The following is a 25968-nucleotide window of genomic DNA, read 5'->3' on the forward strand; positions in this document are numbered from 1 at the left end:
TCCCCGTTGTCATGAATATGGGCAAAAATTTCGTCAAGCTGCAATAAAACAGCTTTTATTTCTTGTCCCAGCGTTCATTTTTTTTTGTAAATGAATGAATGCGAAATAAAGATACATTGTTCTTTTTATGTAAGGTGCCGGTTTGTTAACCATAGGACCATTAGGGTTACAGAATGGGCACCAAGGGAAAGGAAACGCAGACGAGAACAGCAGAAGACTAGGCGGAGCGATGAAATTAGGAAATGCGCGGGCGCTAGTTGGAATCGGTTGGCGCAGGACAGGGGTAATTGGAAATCACAGAGAGAGGCCTTCGTCCTGCAGTGGATACAAAACAGGCTGCTGCTGCTGATGATGATGATGCTGAAACGCCTTTACAGGAGTCACTTGAAAAAAAAGAGCACGAGTAAAGCAATGGAACACTAAAAAAATTCTGCGGTTTTTGAATGTTCTTATATATGCTGTCCATCTTTTTTAAAGTGTGCTCCTATAGCTATGCCATTAATTACCAGCTAGCTTTACAGGCCGCCTGAAGCTCTAAACTTGACCTCCGAGAATTACCTAGTTCTCACGAGACACCATTGAAACAAACATATAATGTTTTCGAGCGCTTCTAGCCGCACTAGTTCCTTCGTTGTAAAAACATGGGCTGAAATGTTCGAAGCAATGTGAAGATTTTGCGAAATGTTTATTCTGTAGTATGTAGCCGTTCATTTGAAGTTGATTTGTCTTACCTCCTTACAGGAACGGGAGCAGAGGCTAAAGGCTACGGAGCCTGACAAAATCCCTCTGCTTCTAGTACAGTGCGGCCCGCAGGACAATATACATGACGAAATATTGCGCCTCTCATCATTTTGAACAAATATATCTCAATTCTTACACATTCTCAACATTCACACAAACTGAGAAAAGGTTTATTTGCGGCTCCTAATGCAAAGACACAGCAACCGGGAAAGGCGAGGCAGCACGAAGCACTATCCAAACGAACGCCAGCAATCAACAGCGCGAGCCGAGACGAGCCACGCGTTGGCGATGCGGCTGTGCCGCGAGGCGCGTCTTCTTGTTCACAATCTCCCCGCGGACAAAAAGAGCCATCCTGGCGCCTTAAGAATCGGGAGGCAGAGGGTCGTGGTTGGGCTTGAGACGCGAAACCTGGACAATGTCACGTCCACGCCGGCGCAAGTCTTCAGGTGGTGACAGGGGCTCAATGAGAAAATTCACCGGAGATGTTTGCTCCAAGACTCGGTAAGGCCCTTCGAATTTTGGGACGAGTTTCGAGGAAAGCCCCGGCGTTTGGAAAGGGACCGACAACCACACAAGAACGCCTGGAGCGTAGGTGGTGTTTGGAAGCGTGTCGATGCGGTTTTCTTTCTGGCGCTGCTGTTGCTGTGCCGTAAAGGAGCGCGCTCTCGCTGGCGGCATTCTGCGGCTTGTCGGGCGACGTCGGACCCAGGTAGACACTCGGAGGCGTCAGGACGGTATGGAAGGAGCGTGTCGATGGTATGCGTAGGCTCGCGACCATACAGGAGGAAGAAAGGTGAAAATACCGTAGTGGCCTGGATCGCGGTGTTGTACGCGAACGTGATGAACGGAAGGATGCGGTCCCAGTTACCATGATCAGATGCCACGCACATAGAGAGCACATCACCAAGTGTGCGGTTAAATCGCTCTGTGAACCCGTTAGTCTGTGGATGGTATGCCGTGCTTGTCCGATGAATAATATGGCATTCCGAAAGCAAACTTTCGTCGACTTCGGAGAGGAAGGCGCGACCTCGATCGCTGAGGAGTACTCGAGGTGCGCCATGTCGAAGCACGAAGCGATGTAGGGCGAAAGAGGCTACATCCCGCGCTGTAGCACTTGGTAAAGCAACAGTTTCGGCGTAGCGTGTCAAATGGTCAAAAGCAACTACGATCCACCGATTGCTGTCTGGCGTCATAGGAAGCGGGTCGTATAGGTCGATGCCGACGCGATCGAAGAGTGTGGCAGGGCACGGGAGCGGCTGCAAGGCACCAGACGGGTGTAAAGGCGGCGATTTGCGGCGTTGACAGTCAAGACAGCACCGAACAAACTTGAGTACAAAATTGTACATGCCACGCCAGTAGTAGCGGTGGCGAATTCGTTCGTACGTCTTGGAAGACTCCGGCGTGGCCACACTGGGGATCGTTGTGGAAAGCGGCACATATTTGAGACCTTAAGCGGCGGGGAACCACCAGAAGCCACCGACAACCTTCAGGAGTGTAATTGCGTCGGTGCAGCAGCTGGTGACGAATGGCAAATTGAACTGCTTGGCGTTGGGGGGTTCGGGATACAGGGATGGTCGATGATCCAGAAAGATAGTCGACAAGAGAAGCGATCCACGGGTCACGACGTTGTGCGGTGGCAAAGGAGTCCATGTCGAGAGATGACACGGAATGTGCGGAAGTTGTTCCGCACGCCGAGTCTGCAGGTAAAGGTGAACGAGACAAGGCGTCTGCATCGGAGTGTGTGCGTTCGCTGCGGTATACGACGCGTATATCGTACTCCTGGATGCGTGGTGCCGAACGGGCTAGGCGCCCAGTGGGATCTTTAAAGTTGGCGAGCCAACAAAGCGCATGGTGATCTGTGACCAAGTCGAACGGGCACCCGTACAGATATGGTCGGAACTTGCCAAGTGCCCATACTATAGCCAAGCACTCTTTTTCGGTCACGCTGTAATTGGCCTCAGGCTTCGTCAGCGTGCGACTCGCATAGGCGACTACGTATTCGGGGTCACCCGGCTTTCGTTGGGCGAAGACGGCGCCAAGACCGACCCCGCTGGCATCTGTATGTGCTTCAGTTGCAGCTGACGGGTCGAAATGGCGGAGAATAGGTGGGGAGAAGAGACGACGACGCAGCGTAACAAAGGCGGAGTCACATGCAAGGGACCAGCAGGAGAAGGCGGCGTGACCGCGTAGAAGCTTTGTCAATGGCGCCATGATCGATGCGAAATTTCGAACAAAGCGCCGAAACTATGTGCATAGGCCCACGACGCTTCGAAGTTCTTTGATGGTCTGAGGCTTCGGAAACTCAGCGACTGCTCGAAGTTTTGCAGGATCGGGTAGAACGCCATGCTTGGACACAACGTGGCCTAAAATGGTAAGCTCTCGCGCGGCGAAGCGGCACTTCTTGAGGTTGAGTTGAAGGCCAGCGTTTGTTAGACAGGTCAAAATTTGTCTGACGCGGAGCAGGTGAGTAGGAAAATCAGGCGAGAAAACCACGACATCGTCGAGGTAACACAAACGTGTAGACCACTTGAGGACACGCAGCGTGTTGTCCATGAGTCGTTCAAAGGTGGCAGGGGCATTACAGAGCCCGAAAGGCATCACCTTAAATTCGTATAAGCCGTCAGGCGTAATGCGGTTTTCTGGCGATCGGCCGCAGCCATCGGGACCTGCCAGTACCCTGAACGCAAGTCAAGGGACGAGAAGAATCTCGCTCCCTGAAGACTGTCGAGAGCGTCGTCGATGCGCGGCAAAGGATAGACGTCTTTGCGCGTTACCTCATTGAACCGACGGTAGCCGACGCAAAAGCGAATAGACCCGTCCTTCTTGCGAATGAGAACGACAGGAGATGCCCAGGGACTGTGCGAAGGTCGAATAAGATCACGGCGCAGCATATCTTCGACTTGGGTGGTAATGTCACGACACTCTTCGACAGAGACGCGGTACGGTCGTTGACGTAACGGCTGATGTGAACCGGTGTCAATGTAGTGCTGCACTTCCGACGTGCGGTCCAGGTGAGGTTGTGAAACGTCGAATGAACTTCTAAATTTGTGCAGGAGATCAAGAAGGTCGGCGCGTTCGGCAGGTGTGAGGGTATCGGCGATGGCACTCGAGAACGCATCCCTGGACGTTTCCTCAAGCGCGGACATCGAAGACAGTTGGCCGGAGTCGACATCAAAAGTCTCCGGAGACGTCAATCACAGACGAAGAGTCGAGGAGTTCCACGAAGCCAAGGCAATCACCAACGAGGAGCGTATTAGGCGCACAGAGGGGATTGTAAAAGGATATATAGCTGCAGCCGCCAGCCATGTAAAGCGTCGCGAAGGGTAGTGGGAGAGATTTACGGCTCATGAAGACGTCGGACGGTGTGAAGAGGACCGTTATATCAGCGATGGCATCGCAAGAGACGGGTGCGAGGGCGAAGGAGCCAGGTGGAATATCTGTGTCCTCGCGCACGGTAAGTTTAGAAGGGCGGTCACAATCTTCGTCCAAGGGTGCGTCACAAGGGGAAAATTCAACTTCAGCGCGTGCGCAGTCGATCACGGCTTTACGACTGGATAAGAAGCCCCATCCGAGGATGACGTCATGCGAGCAGGTGGGAAGAACAATACACGCGACGATGTAAATAATGCCGTGAATAAGCACACGTACAGTACAGGCTGCGTGCGGAGTGACGTGCTGCGCGCTTGTCGTACGAAGCGACAGTCCAGGAAGCGGCGTGTCACCTTGCGCAGCGAACGGCACAGTTTCACGGCTATCACAGAAACGGCTGCGCCGGTATCCACAAGAGCGAATGCAGGAACACCTTCTACAGAAATTTCGACCACGTTAGCAGGAGAGGCGCGAGGACTTAGACAGTTCGAATGGGGCGCAGTTCTTGCCTCTTGAACTGCGACGTTCAGTTTACCTGGTCAGGTGGTGCGGGTCGCCGACGCATTGGGGAGAGCGAGCGTCGGCGAGGCGATGGCGAGCGACGCAAAGGAAATTCTGGGATGTCAGCACGAGCGTACGGTTGGGGGAAAGGAGCGGCGTATTGGCGAAATGGTTGGCTGCCGTACTGGAAGGGCCGCGAGGCGTCGCCGAACGCTTGAGGGCGACGGCGGCAATATCGGGCGACGTGTCCGGGAGTGCAGCAAGAATAACAGATGGGTCGATTATCAAGTGTCCTCCAAGGATTAGCTCGCGGTGCGGTCCAAGATGCAGCATGGGCTTCCGGTGGCAGTGGTTGGGACTGGGTCGCGAAAGACGCCTGTGGAGGTCTGCGTACTGCCTGCGCGTACGTAAGAGGCGCGGCCACAGGCAGGACTGGCTGCGCATAGGTGAGAGGCGTGGAGACAGGCTGCACTGCCAGCGCAGAGTTGAGATTCGCGGCTGCAGGCGGCTGATGGTGTGCGGAAGGGACAACTTGGGCGACCTCTTCGGAAATGAGCGTGCGGAGCGTGTTTGGAAGACGGGAGGTGGGCTCCTGAGTGAAGGGGACTAAAGAAAGTTGGTGGGCAACTTCCTCACGCACGAAGTCCTTGACCCGCTAAAAGAATGAGGATGGGTCGTACATGTTGTCAAGGCTCGCCAACAAGTCATCGCTTCCCAGAGGACGCCGAGTCGAAGCACGTTGCTTCCTTAACTAATCGTAACTTTGGCATAGGCTGACAACTTCAGACACAGTGTGCGGATTCCTGGCTAGGAGCATCTGGAATGCGCCGTCATCGATGCCTTTCAGTATATGGCGAATTTCGTCAGCTTTGGGCATTGCGGCGTTGACTCGTTTACAAAGGTACACGACGCCTTCTATGTAGCTTGTGAACGTTTCTGCCGTCTGCTGTGCTCGGGCGCGCAAGCGCTGTTCGGCACGCAGCTTGCGAACAGAGGGTCGGCCGAACAGTTCCGTAAAGTTTGTCTTGAAGACTGACCATGTGGGTACGTCACTTTTGTGGTTGCAAAACCACAGTTGGGCAACACCAGCCAGATAATAGATGACGTGGGTTAACTTCGCTGGATCATCCCACTTGTGTGCGCTCACCCCAAACTAGTCTTCGTCTTCGTCGTCTGCGCCGCTGAAGATCTTGAGGTCCCGTTGTCATGGAACGCCGGTGCAGGTGACGGACTGTGGCGTCGACGCCGTTTGGGATGAGCTGTCGGTCATGGCGAGCGGTAGCGTTCTTGATCTCAGCTCCAGGGTTTCAAGCGAAGTGGTTTGAGTCCCAGCACCTCCACCAATTGAGAAAAGGTTTATCGGCGGCTCCTAATGCAAAGGCACAGTAATCGGGAACGGCGAGGCAGCCCGAAGCAGTATCCAAACGGACTCCAGCAGTCAACAGTGCAAGCGGAGACGAGCCGCGCGTTGGCGATGTGGCTGTGCCGCGAGGCGCGCCTTCTTCACAAAACTAAGTTAACACAGGGGTGTACGTGAAGAAAAAAAGACATTTGTATCAAACAATGCGAAATGACAAAGTATGACAAGACAAAAACATCTCATAATTTAAGCAAACTCAATATCATTAAGTGTCAGGATGGACTTGACCATGGTACTAGAACGTATGTGAGAATCTATGAGAGCATGTAAGCGATTTAGAAATGCCGGCACTTTGTATCCTATCTGTTGTTTACCATAATCTGTCCTCAGTGTTGGTATTGTTGGTGCTGTCTTGCGTTGCTGATGTATGGTATACACTGTACCCGCTGATCTACTCTGAAAACATCCAGGGTTATTTTGCATAACGCATTGTGAAAGCTTGAAATGGTATGCTTGCGTTACATTTAGCATTCATTATTTTTTTAAAAGGGGAATTGTTTTCAAGTCTGTGATAAAGCCATGATATTGTTCGAATGCTGGCAGAACTCTTTTTTGCGGAATTATTAGCTTTTGATAATTTGTTTGTGTGGTGGTAACCCCCCCCCCCCCATACCAGAATACAATACGATACTCTAGAATAGAACAGAGCATAATAAAATTTATTTTGTAATCATTTTGGTAAGACTGAGCTAAGTTTGTACAAGCATCCAACAATTATACTAAGTTCTATTGTTAATTTTTCTACATGTGTGTTCTATGTCGTGCCTTCAGTAAACCAAACTCCTAAGAACTTCTGGGTCTTCACTCGCTTTAACTGTCTGCCCTCAAACACAATAGTTGTTTTATATTTACATGGCTTATTGACTGGAGCAAATATTGACACGTGTACTTGTTTATTTTTATCGGGCGACCACGTTTCACCACCCAACAAATGTTATTGCAGAGCGCAGGACGCGCCCGCGTGTATCGGAAGTTTCTGGAATGTTATTGATGGTTCCATTCGCAGTCTGTCACCGAACCCTGCGTAATCTGATTGCATGTATGCGCGACGCGAAGAGTGTAGAACTTAGCGGAAGACACGCGGGTCCCAGTGATTACTCTGGAACATTCGACGACTGGTGTATAAAAGCCGACGCGCTTGGCCCGCTGATCAGGTTTTCGACGGTCGCCGAGTGTATTCGCCGCTATCGTTGTTCTTTGAGTGCAGCCTGCTTTTCAGGGCACAAGTTCGCCCAATAAAACGCCAGTTTCCATAATCACAGTTTTCCTGCCTTCTTCACCGTCACTACTACGCGACAATATTACGTATTTTGTTTTACTAACATTTACTTGCAATTTATTTGGACTAAGCCAACCTGCCAGCTTATTTAGGGAATTATTCGCTTGGTGCTGAATTGTTGAAAGGATGTACACTTGAAAAAAAATATTAGTGTCATCTGCATACGTTATTAGCTTGGGAGAACATCGTATGTCACTGAGATCGATTATATATATTGTGAACAATAGAGGGCCGAGTATTGACCCCTGCGGTACTCCTCTGGTTATAGTTGCATAAGCCGATGCACTGTGATTTATCCTAACGTACTGCTCCACTCACCCCACACACTTGCTAAGTCTGTACATGACATACCGAATCAAACTCTTTCCTAAAGTCTACGAACAAACCCAAGGTGTAGAGCCTATGTTCAATGTTTTTGTTTCATGTTTAATATTCAGAAGGGCTGCTTCACGGGATTTATTTTTCTGGAAGCCATACTGTGCGTCACTGATCACTTTGTGCTTAGTAAAGAATTTTTACAATCGAGCGTTTATCGCGTTCTCAAATAGTTTAGATAGAACTGCAAGAACGGAGATTGGTCTATAGCTTGTGAATTGTTGTTTATCACCTCCGTTAAAAACAGGGCACACTCTGGCTTTTTTTAAGCGATGTGAGAAAACCCCAGTTTCAAACATTCTATTATTTATATAAGCGATGGTTCGGGCTATAATATGAGCTACGTATCTCGTCTACGTATCTCGTCGACACCAGCCGCTACATCATTCTTGATGCGGCATTGCACGACTTCCTCCGATGTCACACGGGTTAGTACTACTGAGGTTTTAAGGCTGACTTCACTTAATGAAGAATAAGGTATTGTATTGTTATCATTTTTGTTTTCTGCACTTGTCACAACATATTCGTTCATCTTTGTAGTAGCTTCTTTATCCGACAAAGTGCCTGAACTGGGTTGCATTCATAGCGGTGAAGCGTGTTTTTTCTCAGTCATTAGGTTTTTTACTTCTTCCCACACCCTCATAGAGTCATTTTCTATCCTGGCATTTTCTATCCCTCCCGTACCTTAACTCAGTGATCAATTTATTTCTATATTTTTTAGATTCAATAGGTGCCACTAAATTCGTAGATAGAACGAAAGCGTGGTACGTTTTATTTTTCGTCTCGATTATATTCGATAGTCCTGCATCAACCCACGGCTTTCTTGCTCGTTTTGGCCTCTGGTTTCTGGAAGTCATTGGAAATGCTCGATTATAGCTCACTATAAGTTTTAATAAAGATGCCTCATATGCTGCATTGGGGTTACCTTGTCCCAACACGCATGCCCAGTAGATCAAGTGAATATATGAGCGAAACATTTTTAAGGCTACAGCGCTAATGGTACGAGCTCTGATTGACACTTTTTTTGTGTTTTACCTGCACACTTGGGAGAAAACGAAAATTCAGCAGATGATCGCTCATATCAGCGGTTAGGAGTCCAGCGACACAGTCTGCCGAATGAATGTTCGTTACACATATTTCGAGCAAGGTAGTACTTTTTCTGTTAATCATGTGACTTCTGTGATAAGACTTGCGCATGCAAAAGAGTTGATGATTGTATTAACTTTCCTAGCAGAAGAAACGCCTGATAACGTATAAATATTACCATCCCCCATCATGACAAGAGGCACTGATAGCCGGCTTAGAAAACTAAGTACACTCCCTAAGTAGTTTAAGAAATCCAGTTTGTTTCCCATTGGCAGCCTGCAAATAACGGAAACTACGACTTGCTCCAAACGTACAGTCAAACACTCAATACTATTATTTATCGTTGAGAATTGTGAAACAAATTCGTGCCTCACTGACTGCTTAACATATACGGCTTCGCCGCCGCACCTTCTGTTTTGTCGCACGAGACCGTTATACGAGTAAGCGTCAATGTTCGGACGATTCTTACCATCAGAAATGAAGATTAGCGGTGATAATCGCTATTTATTGCGCTTTGGCTCGATTATGATATTCGCAAAAATTAGGCACAAATAGTATTTAATAAATACCAGAGTGCGCCCGCACGAACAATAATGTAACAAGTTTTTAATCAATTGAAGAAGCCAACACGTGAATATTTAGAAACAATTTAAAAGAGACATTAGATGGTGGGCGACAGCTAGACGCCTGGAAATGACACATTGCGTTGCAGAAGGGGGGTGGTAGGGTAGGTAGGCAGCCATAATTGTGGAAGTGGGGGAGGGGGTTCTCTCCGCGTCCTCTCTCTGGGAAAATTTCGGAGGTGGCTCGAGAGGTGGGCCGAAAAGTGCGGCTGTTGGAGCTCGAAACCCTATAAAATATACTAAGAAGCTTCAGGTTGCGCTTAAAAATTTAAGACCTCCTCCACGAACTGGTGTCGACTTGACATTCCCAGGTCGTGCATATGTCGTGACGTCATGCCACCGAAGATGGTGACGTGAGAGCTGAAGATCGTGACGTTTCGGGACACTCACTCCACCGTGCGCAGTGACCTGTTATGCTGCTACATCGGGCCGCGGGATGAGTGCGCATCATAGCAGACGACTGAGTGCAAAAATGTCGTGATGTCCTGATGCCAGGTGATCACATTCAGTGTCATGACATCACTACAAATACAGCTCCTGGGAAACTTGAAGAAAAGTAGGGTCTCTGCGCGTTTTGTTTTCCAGTATCCTGTGGCGTCTTGGGTGAGCTTCTTTCGATTCCGAGACATTACTTGCCGCACTTATATAAAATCCTTCGTGCATTCGTTCCATTTCAGGTATAGTTCCGGACGATCTCCACCTCCTCTTTCAAGGAGCGTGTAGCCGTATAATTCACGGCAAGGCTGAGCACCGCCGTAACGACAGAATGATTGTGTGCAGGCGGGTGCATCGACGGTTAGGTACCTTCCGGAATGCTTCAGCTTTCGATAGGCGGTGAACTGTAGCGCACTGTCTGAGCGCGTAATCAGGATGTGTAAGAAAGTGCTTCTTCCAACGGCTTCTACGGTGAAATTTATGGAATCCATATCCCCTGTGATCATGGAATTAGTGAGCCGCTCTCGAGAATTGTTAAGAAACACGGGGTGCTCACTGCGCATGTGCGGACGAGCAAGCTGAGGAAAGAACTCGTTAACGCGAAACACCCTTTGCCCAGCTCAAAGCATCCTAGAGTGATCTACACGATTCATTCAGCAGATTGCGCCCTTCTGGGTTCGGAAATTGGGGAACCTCCGCAAACGACTGAACCATAAAAACCATGCAGCCAAGAAGCACATGGCGTCCAGTGCCATCGTTGAGCACTTTGAAAACACGCTACAGTTGAGTGCTGAGTAGCATGCGTGGCGGTGTGCTACAGAGCCACCCCGTGTACAGACACGCAAGCCCCCGCGCTCAATACTTGTTTCCCCATCTTCATTTTTCGCTCGGTATGTACTGTCGGCAGCAAATTTTGCATGGCAGAGCAATGTAAAAGTATACGAAACATCTTTGCTTAGTAAGTTGGCTTTTGTGTGACAATTACTAGTTTCATTTCAATTATTTCCGAATAAAGTATTTCAGTCTTAACCGGTTGCATTTGTTCCTTAACCTGGAGAATATGTATAGAAAATAGCGCCATGAGGGTGTCTTGAATGTGATAATCAAGCTTCTGGATCATGCAAATTTTTATAGTCGAATTTAGTTTAGGTCTGCTGCACAATCTTGTCATTTCATGGAGTATATACACAATCTTGAAATACACATTTCGCGTTAATGGCTACACAAACCACCATAAATTATTAGTGCTGTCAGATCTTTGTCGCTTTGCGCATTATTCTCATGTGAGAAGTTACCAGTATACGCAAAATCTTATCAGCATAGCCTGGACATAAACGCCACACGAACACACGTATGCGCGCACAGAAATGGCTTCTAAAAGACGGTCGACTGTAAATATGCAGCGCCAGTGTGCACGCACGAAAAGAGTTTCAGTACCGTAGTCATCGTATCTACACTGTTCCTAACAGTATTTCATGTTTTTTTTTGCAGTTGCAGGAGTGTCCACGGGTAAGTTTTTACTCTAACGTGATCAGGTCTGCTAGTTAGTGATTTGAAAAGCCTTCCTACAAATAGTTAATATTGTCACGTTGTCATGATGATGCCGAAACGACTGGCAACAGGGCTAGTTAAACATGCAGCGAACTATTGGCAGATTTGTGTTCACTAAAATAAAGAACGCACGCACAGCCCAACATTACTGAAGAACACAGTCGCAGGTCGTCGAGATGGTACTCACAGGTTAAACGCGTCGGCTATTTATTCGTGACTCACTGTATGTTCCGTCGTAGTCGGAAGTGGTTGTGTAAATTCCAGAATGTTCACCACTATTCGCTGGGCAAGTTCTGTATATCACGAATTACCAACAGTATTGCACATTCGGCGGCACATTTCAGAAAGGTACCTTACAGCAAGGCGCGTCGTGGGCCGAGTGATAACATTTTAACAGTAGCTACCCGGTGAAAAACGCTCACCGCAAGAACGTAATGAATGTACACGTGTCAGTACTAAGAAAACTGAAACGCATAACGTATATTACAATAAAAATAGATAGATAGATCGTTTATTTCTGTTTTGTTGTAAAAAATACAGACAACGCTCAAGGCTGCATGTCTGACGTAGCTTCTATCCAGAGCAGAAAAAAAACTAAATAAACAATAGCAGTGGCTACAGGAAATTAAGAACATAACACAATGTGGCAATCAGCGGTGACGCTTTCAAGTTGAGGAACACACATGCAAGGTAAGTACATTCATTATTGTGCCGTATATGTTACAACAAACGTGTATATGAGTACATGAGTACACATGCACATGAGTCACAAAACGTCAATGCAATGTTTGGCGGCCCTATATATATGTAACAATGGCAAAAACTACAAAAGAAAACAGCGACACAAGAAGCCTTCGGATTTGCTGTTTGTACTCGTTTTCAGTAAGTTGGGGGGACTTATTTGCTGCCTTCTGGAATCTAGGAACACGGGCACTCGATCAGTTTTTCTGGGTTTTTCTACCCAGCTCTTGCGTTGCGTACTTGCATTTTAAGCTTTCATGTTGCGTGTTTACGTGAGCATGCATTTTCAGACGGTAAGGCTCATTTTTTATAGTAGTAGTGTCAGCTTGTGCTCGTAGACCTGTTTAGCCTTAAGGATATAATGCTTCATAAACATTCCTATCGTATGTAAGTCCTTTGAGTGGCCGTATTAGTTGTCGAAATGTCAGTATTCTTGCGATAGCCATTATATAGACACTCCGGGAAAACTTACGCCGGGAGCTCTAAAGTCAAAGTGTGTTGGACATTGTGTTGGAAATAAACTGAAGTGAATTGAAAGTTCAATAACTTGCGGCTGCTCGCTGTATGATGTGGTGCGAGGGAAAGCTTGCGAGTGTGAGCCGAGAATGGTGATGCGGCGGCGTCTTGTCGCGCGCACAAGGGAGGGAGGAAGGCAGGTAGGGTGCACAGTCTTGTGACATACACAAAGGGGGCTGGGGCAGCGGGAATATGTGCGCACTCTAGCTTGGGGGAGAGAGGTCAGGTTAGTGAACATATCCTCTTCTACGGTGGCTGACAACTGCCGCACACGGCCTAGCCTTTAGGCTACGATGACTCGAAAGGCTGAGTGACCAGAGATGGCTTCGTGTGTTTCGTCTTTCCGCGCGCCTTGCTCGCATTCAAGCGAGAGGCAGCACGAAGGGTAATTCCCTCGCCGCTGCTGCCGTTCTTCTTCACTTCAGCGTTCAGACAGCGAGGGCAAGCTCTTATTGATTGGGATGTGTTCGTGTTTACAAGTGCGCGCGCGAAAGCGTGCTTGCTAATTTAGTTAACAAGCGAATGTTTACAGCAGTTTATGCACATTATAAAGCTAATAACCGTACTGCGTATAGCTGTCTAATTGCTATCGCAATTAATGATTTGCCTTTAAGGGAAAAGTCCGATATTCTGTCTTCAGAAAAATGACTAATTTGTTGTGCTCAAGCTCTCAAGTAGCGCCCAACACCAACCTTGTGGGCTTAAGCAAGCGCTTCGTGTGTTGCGCCGCCATCTACTCGATCACATGAGGGTCGACCTCTGCTCCGCTTAACCGTGTGTGCCTCATCCATGTCCAGAGAAAAGCGGATCGTGGGTATTGGGACGATGCTGTCAGTTTAGACCTCTATGGCCTCTCGGTAGAGGTAGCACATCTATTTGATCACCTCCTTGCGTAGAAGGCAGCCCCGGACTTAGCGACCCGGCGGAAATGAGTAGTTGCCTTTTCATGCCTCCCTCTCCAACCTTCGTGATTCCCGCCTTTACATTCAATTCTAAGTCCTCTCACTTCCTTTTTTTTCTGATTTTCCATGCAACAAGGGTTAACCAGGTGTAGTCTATTCAACCTTAGGTATGTCTATTCGGTTATACTCACTATGTACAGCTGGCGTCTGCGTTTCCTTCGGGTCTTGTAGCGTCTTCTTGTTAAGCTTAGTGATGGGCAACCGGCTTGGCTCCCTAAATCACTTCATGGCTAAGGCGTCGTTCCCCCGACTTCCTGGTTGTCCTCTTTCTAAAAGAACGATGCACCAAATAAACATTGAGACTTTTCCGCATGCGCAAAAGTGTAATACAGTCGAGGTGCTGAAAAAGCCGTCGCAACCAATTCACCTTTGACTATGGTTAGTTAAATATGTAACTAGCACTCTAGGTGAAGCCTACAAAGTGATGACAATTACTAGCGGCGGCCGCCTGGAGGTTCGCGACACTCAACAACACGTTAAAGTGTCGAAGCTTGTAGCATTTGTTTGTGTACAAATCACTTTAATCGCATGTCGATCATTCGACACAAATAATGGAGTGACCTCTGATAATATCTAGAGCCTGGGGTAGAAGAGCTCCTGGAGGGTTGGAAGGAACAGAATGGGATTCAAGTACAAAGGAGAAAGAACAAGCGTAAAAACCAGGAAATTGGAACCCAACATACGGTCCTCACTTTGGCATCAAGTGCGCTACCGGACACCGTAGAAATGGAATACACCAAAATTCGAGTCGGACCTTACATTCCCAACGCTCGAAGAAGCTTCGAGTGTTAGAGATGTGGCCGCGGTTTGCAAAGCTGCTGAGGCTGAATGACACGTGCGACACATGGCGAACATGAACACTCATTTAAGGAATGTTTCTCGTCATTGAAGAGCGGGACATTCCCAATGACACATACCTAGCTGCCTAATCCGGCGTCAAAGACATTTATTGAAGAGCGGCATGCACATATCAAGTGACTTAAGTTGGCATCAGGGTTTCATAGAACACCAGCACAAACTGAGTGCCTTATACCCTGTACTCCAAGTCAGCGTCAGATTCCTTCGAGCAACCGCACCTACCGAGTACCACGTGTACACCGACCCATGTCGGCCTGAAAGAGGCTCATTGAAAACCGGCACGTATGTACCAATTGCCACATGCTCAGCTACACAAGTTGGTCGGATGGTTGGTGTCGAACCCTGTTACCTCGGCCCAGCAGCCTGATGTGCTACTCATTCGGCCACTGCCTATCCAGTGAACCAAGTAGGCGGGAAGACGGTGAGAAACAAACATACATAGATACAAACGTACATAGATAGACAGCCCCTGGATTGAGTGAAGTAAGCGGGAGATCTGCAGATATATATATATATATTTTAAATTGGCACATGACGACCCGATGGCTGTGAGAGAGGCGCAAACACAATGTGTCCAACGCATCAACATCAGCAGCAGCAGCAGCAGCAGCAGCAGCATGGATACGCCCACTGCAGGGCAAAGGCCTCTGCATACTTCTCCAACAACCCGGGTCATGTTCTAATTGTGGCCATGTTGTCCCTGCAAACTTCTTAATCTCATCCGCCCACCTAACTTTCTGCCGCCCCCTGCTACGCTTCCTTTCCCTTGGAATCCAGTCTGTAACCCTTAAAGACTATCGGTTATCTTCCCTCCTCATTACATGTCCTGCCCATGCCCCATTTCTTTTTCTTGATTTCAACTAAGATGTCATTAACTCGCGTTTGTTCCCTCACCCAATCTGCTCTTTTCTTATCGCTTAACGATACACCTATCATTCTTTTTTCCATAGCTCGTTGCGTCGTCCTCAATTTGAGTAGAATCCTTTTCGTAAGTCTCCAGGTTTCTGCCCCGTACTTGAGTACTGGTAAGACACAGCTCTTATACACTTTTCTCTTGAGGGATAATGGCAACCTGCTGTTCATGATCTGAGAATGCCTGCCAAACGCGCCCCAGCCTATTCTTATTCTTCTGATTATTTCCGTCTCATGATCCGGATCCGCCGTCACTCACTGCCCTAAGTAGATGTATTCCATTACCACTTCCGGTGCCTATTGTAGATTGCTGCTCTCTTCCGAGACTGTTCAACATTACTTTAGTTTTCTGCAGAATAATTTTTAGACCCACTCTTCTGCTTTGCCTCTCCAGGTCAGTGAGAATGCATTGCAATTTATCCCCTGAGTTGCTAAGCAAGGCAATATCATCAGCGAATCGCAAGTTACTAAGGTATTCTCCATTAACTTTTATCCCCAGTTCTTCCCAATCCAGGTCTCTGAATACCTCCTGTAAACACGCTGTGAAGAGCTTTGGAGAGATCGTATCTCCCTGTCTGACGCCTTTCTTTATTGGGATTTTGTTGCTTTCTTTATGGAGGACTACGGTGGCTGTGGAGACGCTGTAGATATCTTTCAGTATTTTTCTATGCGGCTCCTCTACACCCTGATTCCGTAATGCCTCCATGACTGCTGAGCTTTCGACAGAATCAAACGCTTTCTCGTAATCAATAAAAGCTATATATAGGGGTTCGTTATATTCCGCACATTTTTCTATCACCTGATTGATAGTGTGAATATGGTCTATTGTTTACGGAATCCGGCCTGATACTTTGCTTGACAGAAGTCTAAGGTGTTCCTGATTCTATTTGCGATTACCTTAGTAAATAGTTTGTAGGCAACTGACAGTAAGCTGATCGGTCTACAATTTTCAAGTCTTCGGCGTCCCCTTTCTTATGGATTAGAATTATGTTAGCGCTCTTCCAAGATTCCGGTACGCTCGAGGTTATGAGGCATTGCGTATACAGGGTGGCCAGTTTGTTTAGAACAATCTGCCCACCATCCTTCAACAAATCTGCTGTTACCTGATCCTCCCCAGCTGCCTTCCCTTTTTGCATTGCTCCCAAGGCTTTCTTTATTTCTTCCGGCGTTACCTGGGGGATTTGGAATTCCTCTAGACTATGCTCTGTTCCATTATCGTCGTGGGTTCCACTGGTACTCTATAAATCTCTATAGAACTGCTCAGCCAGTTGAACTATCTCATCCACATTAGTACTGATATTGCCGGCTTTGTCTCTTAACGCATGCATCTGATTCTTGCCAATTCCTAGTTTCTTCTTCACTGCTTTTAGGCTTCCTCCGTTCCTGAGAGCATGTTCAATTCTATTCATATTATACTTCCTTATGTCAGCTGTCTTACGCTTGTTGATTAACTTCGAAAGTTCTGCCAGTTCTATTCTAGCTGTAGGGTAGAGGCTTTCATACATTGGCGTTTCTTGATCAGATCTTTCGTCTCCTGCGATAGCTTACTGGTATCCTGTCTAACGGAGTTACTGACGCAGCGCTTATCTGGGAGCTTCACGACTTAGTTTTCCGGAGCGTAGGTGCCCGGCCCTGCAGGGGACGAAGACTGGCGTGGTCGTGGCGATAGAGATTGACGGCCTTGTGGGGCCGGTAAGCGGCTAAACCTGGAGTGTGGAATGGCGGTATCAAAATCATGTGGGTCAGAGCGAGGGGAAAAGTGTCAAATGTTAGGGGCCTCCAGGTCGACGCCAACATTCAGTGGTCAAGTTTGAAGGCGATGGTCAGCTACTGCAGCCGTGATGGGCAATGTGCCCAACGCACGAGCAGTTGAAACATTTTGGTCAGTAACCTGCCGTTCTCCAGTCAGCCGTGTTTCTGTAGCCCGAAGGGTAGACATGGCTCTAGGTGGCATTTGCAGGAGTACGTTCAGGTGCACGGATGGAACACACGGAGGATGATAAACCTAGGTTCGCGAACTCCTAGCGGATGATTGATTGTATGCGGAAAACGGTGGATAGGTTGGTTGACTGCCCGTCTGGAGGGACGGCCGTAGATGCTATTGGTTCGAGTTCGTGGCGGACAACGCGAGTCACATCTTTCGACGATGTAGACTGCGCAGTCATAGGTCGGTCCTCGCATGAAAAAGTGGCGGCGGTGCTAGGCAGCCGAAGGAACTGGCGGGTGATGCGGCGGCTCTTTGCTTATGGAAAATGTTGACATTCCTTAACTATGGCGTCGGCCGTCATACAGTCCTTGAATACAATAGATTTAGCGCGTCGTCGGCTATTCCCTTCAATACGTGCGAAATCTTGTCAGCTTCGGTCATTTTTGTGTGTGCTTTTCTACAAAGGCCCAGTACGTCATGTACGCAGGAAATGTATGATTCATTGGTCGTCTGGACGCACGATCCCAGATCCTTTTTAGCCGCCTGCTGACGGCCAAATCATCTGCCTAACAACTCACGCAGCTTCACTTCGCAAGCGTCCCAACTTGTAAGATCATCTTCATGCGTCTGGTACAACACGTGTGCCGTTCCTTTCAGGTAGAAAATCACGTTGGCTAACTTCAACGTGTTCTGTTGTGGCCGCTGACGCGCTCGCACATGTCGATCCAATCTTCGACGTCCAAGCCATCCATTCCAGAAAAGGTTTCCGGGTCTCGTGGGTGTAACAGAATCGCAGGAGCCGGTGGCTGCTGCGCCGTCGTCACTTGGCTGGTTATCGCGGAGCAACGAAGAAGGCGACCGCTTCAAAGTTCCGGGCTTGGTTGGCGGTGCCGGCACGCTGTCGGGTTTATCCGCACCTCCACAAAAAATGTTACGGCAATAACGTGTATTTGCAATTTATTACTATGTGCAGGGTTACAACAGCCACAAGCAGCGGCGACTGATGCAAGCTTTTCGCGCGTGCCTCTGGTCAGTTCGTCGCGATCGTATTCGTCCGACCGACACTAACAGGACGATCGGCTCTGTTAGTGTAATATGGTACCCACTGTTATCTTTTAGCTCTTGCTGAACCCCCAGATGTGGTAGATGTGGGGAGAGGCTGACCATCTTCCACCTCTTGCTGGAGAATTGGGAAGCAGAGCATGTGCGGTAAAGGCACATTGCTCTAGCATAGCAGCCGCGCAGCCCACTTCATCCAGCTGCGCTTCTTGGCGCAGGGCCCTTCTTCACGAGGAATGCAGTGGTTTATTTTTTAGCTGTTGTGTTGCACATGACCAGTCCAAAAAATTCGTAGCTAGCTCTAGAGGGTCCAGCTCCTATAGTAATGCTTTAAGGCACATGCCTCTTGGCGGTTGCGCTCGAGGACCTCGTTGACGCGGCTGTGCTATTCGAGCGCATTCGAGCGCACAGAACGCGCTCTCACGTGGTATTTTTAAACTCCGCGGGCTTTTAGTTTTCCCGAATAAAAACGGCCACACTAAGTCTATCTCGTTGGAAGTACCTGGGTTGGGCAATATTTGTGGAGCTCCACAACTTTTCCATTGGCGCCTGAGCGTTTCAAGCCATATTTTAAAAAAGTTATTTAGTCTCGGTTAATTGCTAAAAAAGACCAAACTAAAGAAAATACTCAGTGCTTGGGCAGCGCCCTGCGGCTCGAGCACTTGGTGGTTATATTGCCTAGGGCGCATTCCCAGATTTTTCTCAATCGTCGATGTATCTGTCGAAAACTCAGCTACGGTGTTCGACGGGTTGCGGTCCAGTCCGACGAAAAAGTTCTTGCTTGAGGCGCCGAATGGGGAAGAGGACATTTTTTCTCCTCCGACAAGTGCCGGAAAAAACGGGCCATATTCTCCGTGAAGATCAGGATGGTATCATTGAGAAGCTGCATTCGCGTTTCTAGTAGAGCTTGGGTTCACTCTTTGCGCACGACGCTTGTGAATGCCTGCAGGAAGCCGCTTCGGAGCAGGAGGTCCCACGTCGTTAAAGTAGCGTCTAGATTCTCGAACCATTTCATCGCGATGTCTTTCAATGTGAAAAAGACATGTCGCATCGTGTCGTCTCTGTTTCAGCTGTTAAATGTTACGACCTTCTCATACGTCTCAAGCCAGCTGTCCGGGTCTTCGAATGTTGAACCACAGAACATCGGTGGCTGCCTGGCCTCCTGCAGCGCAGCACGACCGGCATTGGCGACACTGGGGCTGTCATTGTAGCTGCTGAGGGGGGCCGTGCGCATGCTGGTTTCTCAGGAAAAAAGTCCGTGCTCCGGGGCAGTTATTGCAGCCTGCGGCTGGCTCGCTGGTCCTTGGCTTGGCGTTGTCTTCATGGCTCGGGCTTCGCTTACGGCTTTCAGGGAACTTTCGGTACATGAACGCACTAGCACCTCCACCAGATGTCACGTAGTAGTGACGGTGAAGAAAGCAGCAAAACTGTGAATGACGAAACTAACTTTTACTGAACGAACCTGTGCCGTAAAAAAGAAGTTACACTCAAAGCACAACGGTAGTGGCGAACACGGTCGTTGATCGTTGAAATCTGATCAGCGGGCCAAGCGCGTCGGCTTTTTACATGAGCCAACGAAGGTTCCAGAGAAATCGCCGGTGCCCGCGAGTCTCCCAAAATGTACAACACAATTTGCGTGGCGCATACATGCAAGCAGATTACATAAATTTCGGTGACAACAGACGGTGGAGAGACCCATCGATAAGATTCGAGAAAAATTCCGATACATACAACCGCGTCCTGTGCTGAGCGATAACATTTGTTACAGGGTGAAACGCAGCCACATGATAAAGACGAACGAGTAAAAAATTATGTTTTACGTGCCAAACCACGAACTGATTATGAGGCACGCCGTAGTAGGGGAATCCGGAAATTTGGACCAGCTGGGGTTCCTTAACGTGCACCTAAATCTAAGTAACTAGTGTTTTCTCATTTCACCCCCTATAGAAATGCGGCCGCCGTAGTCCGGATTTGATCTCGCGACTTCGTGCGTAGCAGCGCTACACCCAACACCATAGCCACTAAACAACCGTGGCGGTTGACGAACAAGTACGCGATTCAATGTATCGAACAAATACGTTGTAATATGGAGGGTACCTGGGCACAGAGACATCGAGGCAAATGTGCTTATAATTGAAGTGTCTAAAACCATAGCAGCGAAAGCTAGTAATCTGTCCATATCAGCTCCTGCCACACACAGAAAACCATTCTTACGCAAAAAGCAGAGGAGCACCTGGCAAAGCTTGTGGGAGATTGAAACGAATAGGGAGGTTCACGCATTTAGGCCCGATTTGATTATCTAGCCCTCCACAACGGAAATATGACGAACTGATGTGCTATTCCGTCGACTCAAGATAGGACCACTTGTATTTCATCCAAAATATTCTGCTCACTACTAATGAACCTCCAACCTGTGGTAGATGTCGCGGGAGGTTGAAATTCCTGATAGAGCCTCGGAAAACACAAGCTGAGATAAACATGGTACTACAGCATACCGCCAGCATATACCTTTCTATACGGTAATGTTTCATGTTGCAGAAGCGTTTCTTGATACCGAAACTGTTCCAGGTTTCTCGAATTATGTTGTATTACATCCTATTGTGACGTAGTAGTGACGAGAAAGCAGCAAAACTGTGAATGAAGAAATTAACTTATATTAGTTGAACATGTGCCCGCATAAAGAAGTTACACTCAAAGCACAGCGATAGCAGCGAACATGGTCGGCGATCGTCAAAGCTGATCAAGTGCATCGGCTTTTATACGTGGGGGCCATCTAAGGTTTCAGAGTAATCGCTGGTGCTCGCATGTGTTCCAGAAAATTCTACAGAATTCCCGTCGCACATGCAATCAGATTACACAAGCTTCGGTGACAAAAGACAACGGGTAGAAACGTCGATAACATTCGAGAAATTTTCGATACATGTGGTCGCATCCCTCGCTGAGCGATAACGTTTGTTAGACGGTGAAAAGTGGCCCCAGAAAACGGTGAACAAGTACACGTGTCAATATTAGCCCAATAAAATCATAGCACGTACTCTCATCAGAGGATGCTGCTTCGATAGTGGTGTTTTGTACAGCACACACCTCCGGGCCCTTGATATTCCAGGGCTCTGTTAAAACAGTAGTGCTTCTCATTAATTTTAATGATGACATATTTTAGAGTGTCATATCATCCTTCGAAAGTGTACCTTTCGTCTTTATAGTACAATAAATTAGTCATTGCCATAATCGTATTACGTTTATATTGTATGCACGTTACAGCAACTGTTTTAGGGCCCCTTTACAGCAAGGTCGCGTCTACCTATCGTAGTTCATCAGTACATAGCGAACTCTTTAATACTAACCTGGCACTCCTTGGCGATACTTGACTCTTGGGCCACAAGACTCCAAATTCTTCAGAGGGAGGGGCAAATAGATTAAACACTCAATCAAACACTATATTTTCCTTTCAATGTAAAAAGTAGAGACACGAAAAAGCTGTTACAGCTTGACGAGGGTCCTGCCCCTTTTAATAGTCAACATATTGACACGTGTACTTATATTTATCGGGCGACCACGTTTCGCCGCCTAACAAATGTTATCGCACAGCGCGGGACGCCTCTGCATGTATCCGAAGTTTCTGGAAAGTTTTCGATGCTTCTATCCGCTGTCTGTTGTCGCCGAACCTTGTGTTATCTGACTTCATCGCGTGACTCGAATGGTGTATAACTTTGTGGAAGGCATGCGTGTCCCAACGATTAGTCTGGAACATTCGATGACTGCTGTATAAAAGCCGACGCGTTTGACCCGCTGATCAGATTTTCGACGATCGTCGACCGTGTTCGCCGCTATCGTTGTGCTATTAATGTCGCCTGTTTTTTTGTGGGCACAGGTTCGCCCAATAAAAGTTAGTTTTGTCTTTCACAGTATTGCTACTGTGTTCGTCAACGTCACCACCACGTGACAATATGTAGGAAACAGTAGCTTTCCTAAAACAACCTATTAGACGTTCAAAAATATTCACCGCTAAAAAGAGTCACCGAAGAAGCTAAAAAAATATCAATAGCATTCTTGACATAGCACAAATAAAAGAATAAGTTTACAAAAAACATGAATACTGAGAACATGTTCTTTGTACCATAAATAAAGCATTGAAACAGTAGAAATACTAACAAGAGCGATCAGGATGCGGCCTGTACGTCTGTTTGGAATATGGCGGTTAAAACAGGATGAATGATCTCAGAATAGTCATCTGTTAGGTTTATGTTAGGCGGTGCTTTCGGCGTCTCCCTTCGGCACATGCGCTGCAACCTTTGTGTAGCTGGAATCTATACGCAGCGAGTTCACTTCAGCCAATTTTTCAAAATGTGATAAGACATTATTTTTGTGCGGCTTTAATTCTCTTTCTGTAGCTGCCGCAATACATACTGTTGTGTCGAAGGGTTCAAAATATAGCTTCTAGGTACATTTGGAAACTTATTTGGAGGAGCGCTAAACGACAGGACAAGGAAAGACAGCACAAAAGCGCAGCGAACTGTACAACTGGTGAATAGCCTGCCATTTTAGTGATGTTCATAACGTAAAGAATGAACAAACGCATATCCTTTGCTGTACCCCAGCTCTTATTGGGTGTAAAGTTGACATATCCTTTGGCATATTGAAATAAAGGTAAACGCGAAATGGGAGCTTTAGCTATGGTAGCTGGCTCTGACAACGTCTGTATGCTGGAATGTTCATCACACGGCAATGTAACTATCAGCGAAAAAGGGAAAGCCAATGAATATGAGCTACAAGCGGCACACTTCGCAGGCAGCTGAGAAACTTTACATGGCAATCGTTGGCTGTATTTGTCATTTATTGATTTATTTATTTATTTATTTATCTGTTCAATTATTTAATGTTTCATATAAGGTTGAGACATTCACGTATGTGTTCTGTACTTGGATATATTGGAAAATACCTACAAAGATTCCACAGCTACCTTGCTTTTCCACAAGAAATGTAGAAATTTACTTATCATGAAAGGGGTGAGGCCGGGAGACACACTCTCTCCCATGCTTTTCGCTGCGTGTTTAGAAGAAGCATTTAAGCTATTAGAATGGCAAGCCTTAGAAGTAAAGATAACTGGCGACTATTTCACCAACCTTTGCTTTGCTGATGACATTGTCCTGTTCAGCAACACTGGGGACGAATTGCAACAAACATTTGAACGCCTTAACAGATAAAGTGTAAGAGGGGTTGAAGATTAATATGCAGAAGACATATGTAATCTTCAATAGCCTGGTAGGAAAACAAGAAGTAAGGATAGCCAGTCAGCCTCGAGAGTATGTACCGAAGTATGTTTATCGAGGTAGGTTAGTCACGGGGAACCCTGACCGCCAGAAGGAAGCCTACAGGAGAATAAAAATGGGTTGGAGTGCATACGGCGAGCATTACCAAATCCTGACCGCGAGCTTACAACTGTGATTTAAAAATGTACGATAACTTTCATTCGTCAATGCACAATCTTCACCCCTCGGACGAGGGGTGAATCCCGGAAGGTTATTTACAACGTATATTTACAACAACTGCGGCGCTGGCCAGTTCAGCCGACATCTCGAGACCCAGGAGCAGTACGTTTTCTTCGTTGGGCGTCCACGCCCATAGTCCAAAAGAAAAACTCAACGCGTATGTGTGCACTCAGTGTGCTAATTCTAGCTTAGATCTTGCGTGGGTTTGATAGGCTAATAAATTGACGGAGAGAGGAGAAAGTGCGACACTATGTCGCAGATATGCAAGGATGTGGTCAGCCTTGTTTGTGAGCTGCGTGGCATGAGATGACCACGTGAGATAGAGCGTGACGCTAAGCCCTAAATATTTGAGGTACTCAAGAAATGATCATGCAAGTATGGACGTATGAGTTGGATATTCCTGTCGTCTATGAAAAAAGATTACAGACTTTTTTTAAACATCAAGCACCTCGAGCCATGTTCGGTACCAGATGTCAACATTTCTTAGGTCACGCTCAAGCACTAGTTTACCCGTTGAATTAATGATGGAACGATAAATAGCATATTCGTTGGCGAACAGACGAATGCGTGAAGAGGTGCACGCGTATAATTGATTTAGCTTGAAAAAAAAAACAATGCTCGGAGAAATTTTCCTGTGCAATATCGGAAGCGACAGTGTGCATGGTGTAGTTGGTTTCTTTAACTGAAACAAACCACCGACGACTGGTAATTAATCCTTCCATCGATTCTAGCACTAAGGGGTTTAAGTTTAGACGGGGTAGATTCATTAAAAGCCGGTTATGTGGTAATTTGTCGAATGCCTTTTCAAATTCGAGAAATGTGGCATTAACCGGGATGTTGGAACTGATATCGGCTCCAAATAAAGTTAACTGCGTTTCGCACGAAAGGCCTTATCGAAATCCATGTTGACTAGCGCTAAAGAAATAAAAATAATTATGTTAAAACTAACAACATGTGCCCGGATAGAGTGGTTCATTGCTTTTTAACGTCAACTGGCGAGTGTAAACCAGTGGCGTGTTGACTGAACCGCTTTTTGGAACGGGCACAATTTTGGCGATTCTTTAATCTATAAGAGCGGAACCCGATTCGAGAAGATGTTGGAAAATTTGCGCTAAAAGCTCCTCTCGGTATTCTTAGTATATTTACTACTTTGCTATCAATGCCATCAATTCCTACCAATGAGGGTAGTTTTAATAATTCGATGACATTTGCGATACCGCTGGTTTCGAATTTGATACTGAGCATGCATGGGTGATGGATGTAGGCGTCTGCCGGTAGGCTATCAGAGGTTTCATTGTTGAATACACCATAAAATGTGGCATTAAGAGCCTCAGGAACCAAATTTTTTAGGATGGCGGAACCGGTATGATTTTATGAGGAATACAGATGTTGGAGAACCACGGGGATTGATAATCCTCCAAAATTGCTTGGCGCTCTTGCGCATTAAGGAAGATAATGTGGAGCCAAACTAAAAGCGTTTGCCGAATGCTAAAAGAAAGCCGAATAGCTTAGCCGTCGGTCGATATTTATCCCATGCGTGCAAAGTGTTATCCAATTTAGCGGAACTGAGTTGGCGCTTTTTCTTGTTTGTGAGCCGTTCTGAATTATATTTAAATGAAGAATGTGTGGAAGAGCGATATTACGTATCTATGAGGTTTAATGAACCCAGAGATATTATACGATGTTCCGTCACATTGCTTTACGGCGAAATACAAGAATGTCTGCGCACCATGAATTGGGTACAAGTTAAACGAGGCCAGGAGGTCCAAATTATTCCAGAGCCGCTTCCTATAGCGTGCCTCATAATAATATCGTGGCTTTGGCATGTAATGACACAGATCGAAAAATTAGATATTTATTTACAGTGGTATCGAAACGGAGAGCAGTGTTATTTTCCTGTCTGCAGCGTCGCCTGTGTGTGTCGCGTATTTCGCAGCGCCACCAGAAGGCCCGTTCAGATGGAATCGCACAGGCGCGGAGCAGCTTAAGCTGGAGGAAGACGAAGCGCTGCTCTCTGGCTGGCACGATGTCATCCGCTGGTTTCTCAGCTTCCTCTTGTCCACTCCCAAGGACGCCAGTGAGTAGCGATTAGATTTCTACACGCTACGGAGAATTGTAACCGAT

This window comes from Dermacentor variabilis, chromosome 4 (assembly GCF_050947875.1).
Source record: "Dermacentor variabilis isolate Ectoservices chromosome 4, ASM5094787v1, whole genome shotgun sequence".
NCBI lineage: Eukaryota > Metazoa > Arthropoda > Arachnida > Ixodida > Ixodidae > Dermacentor > Dermacentor variabilis.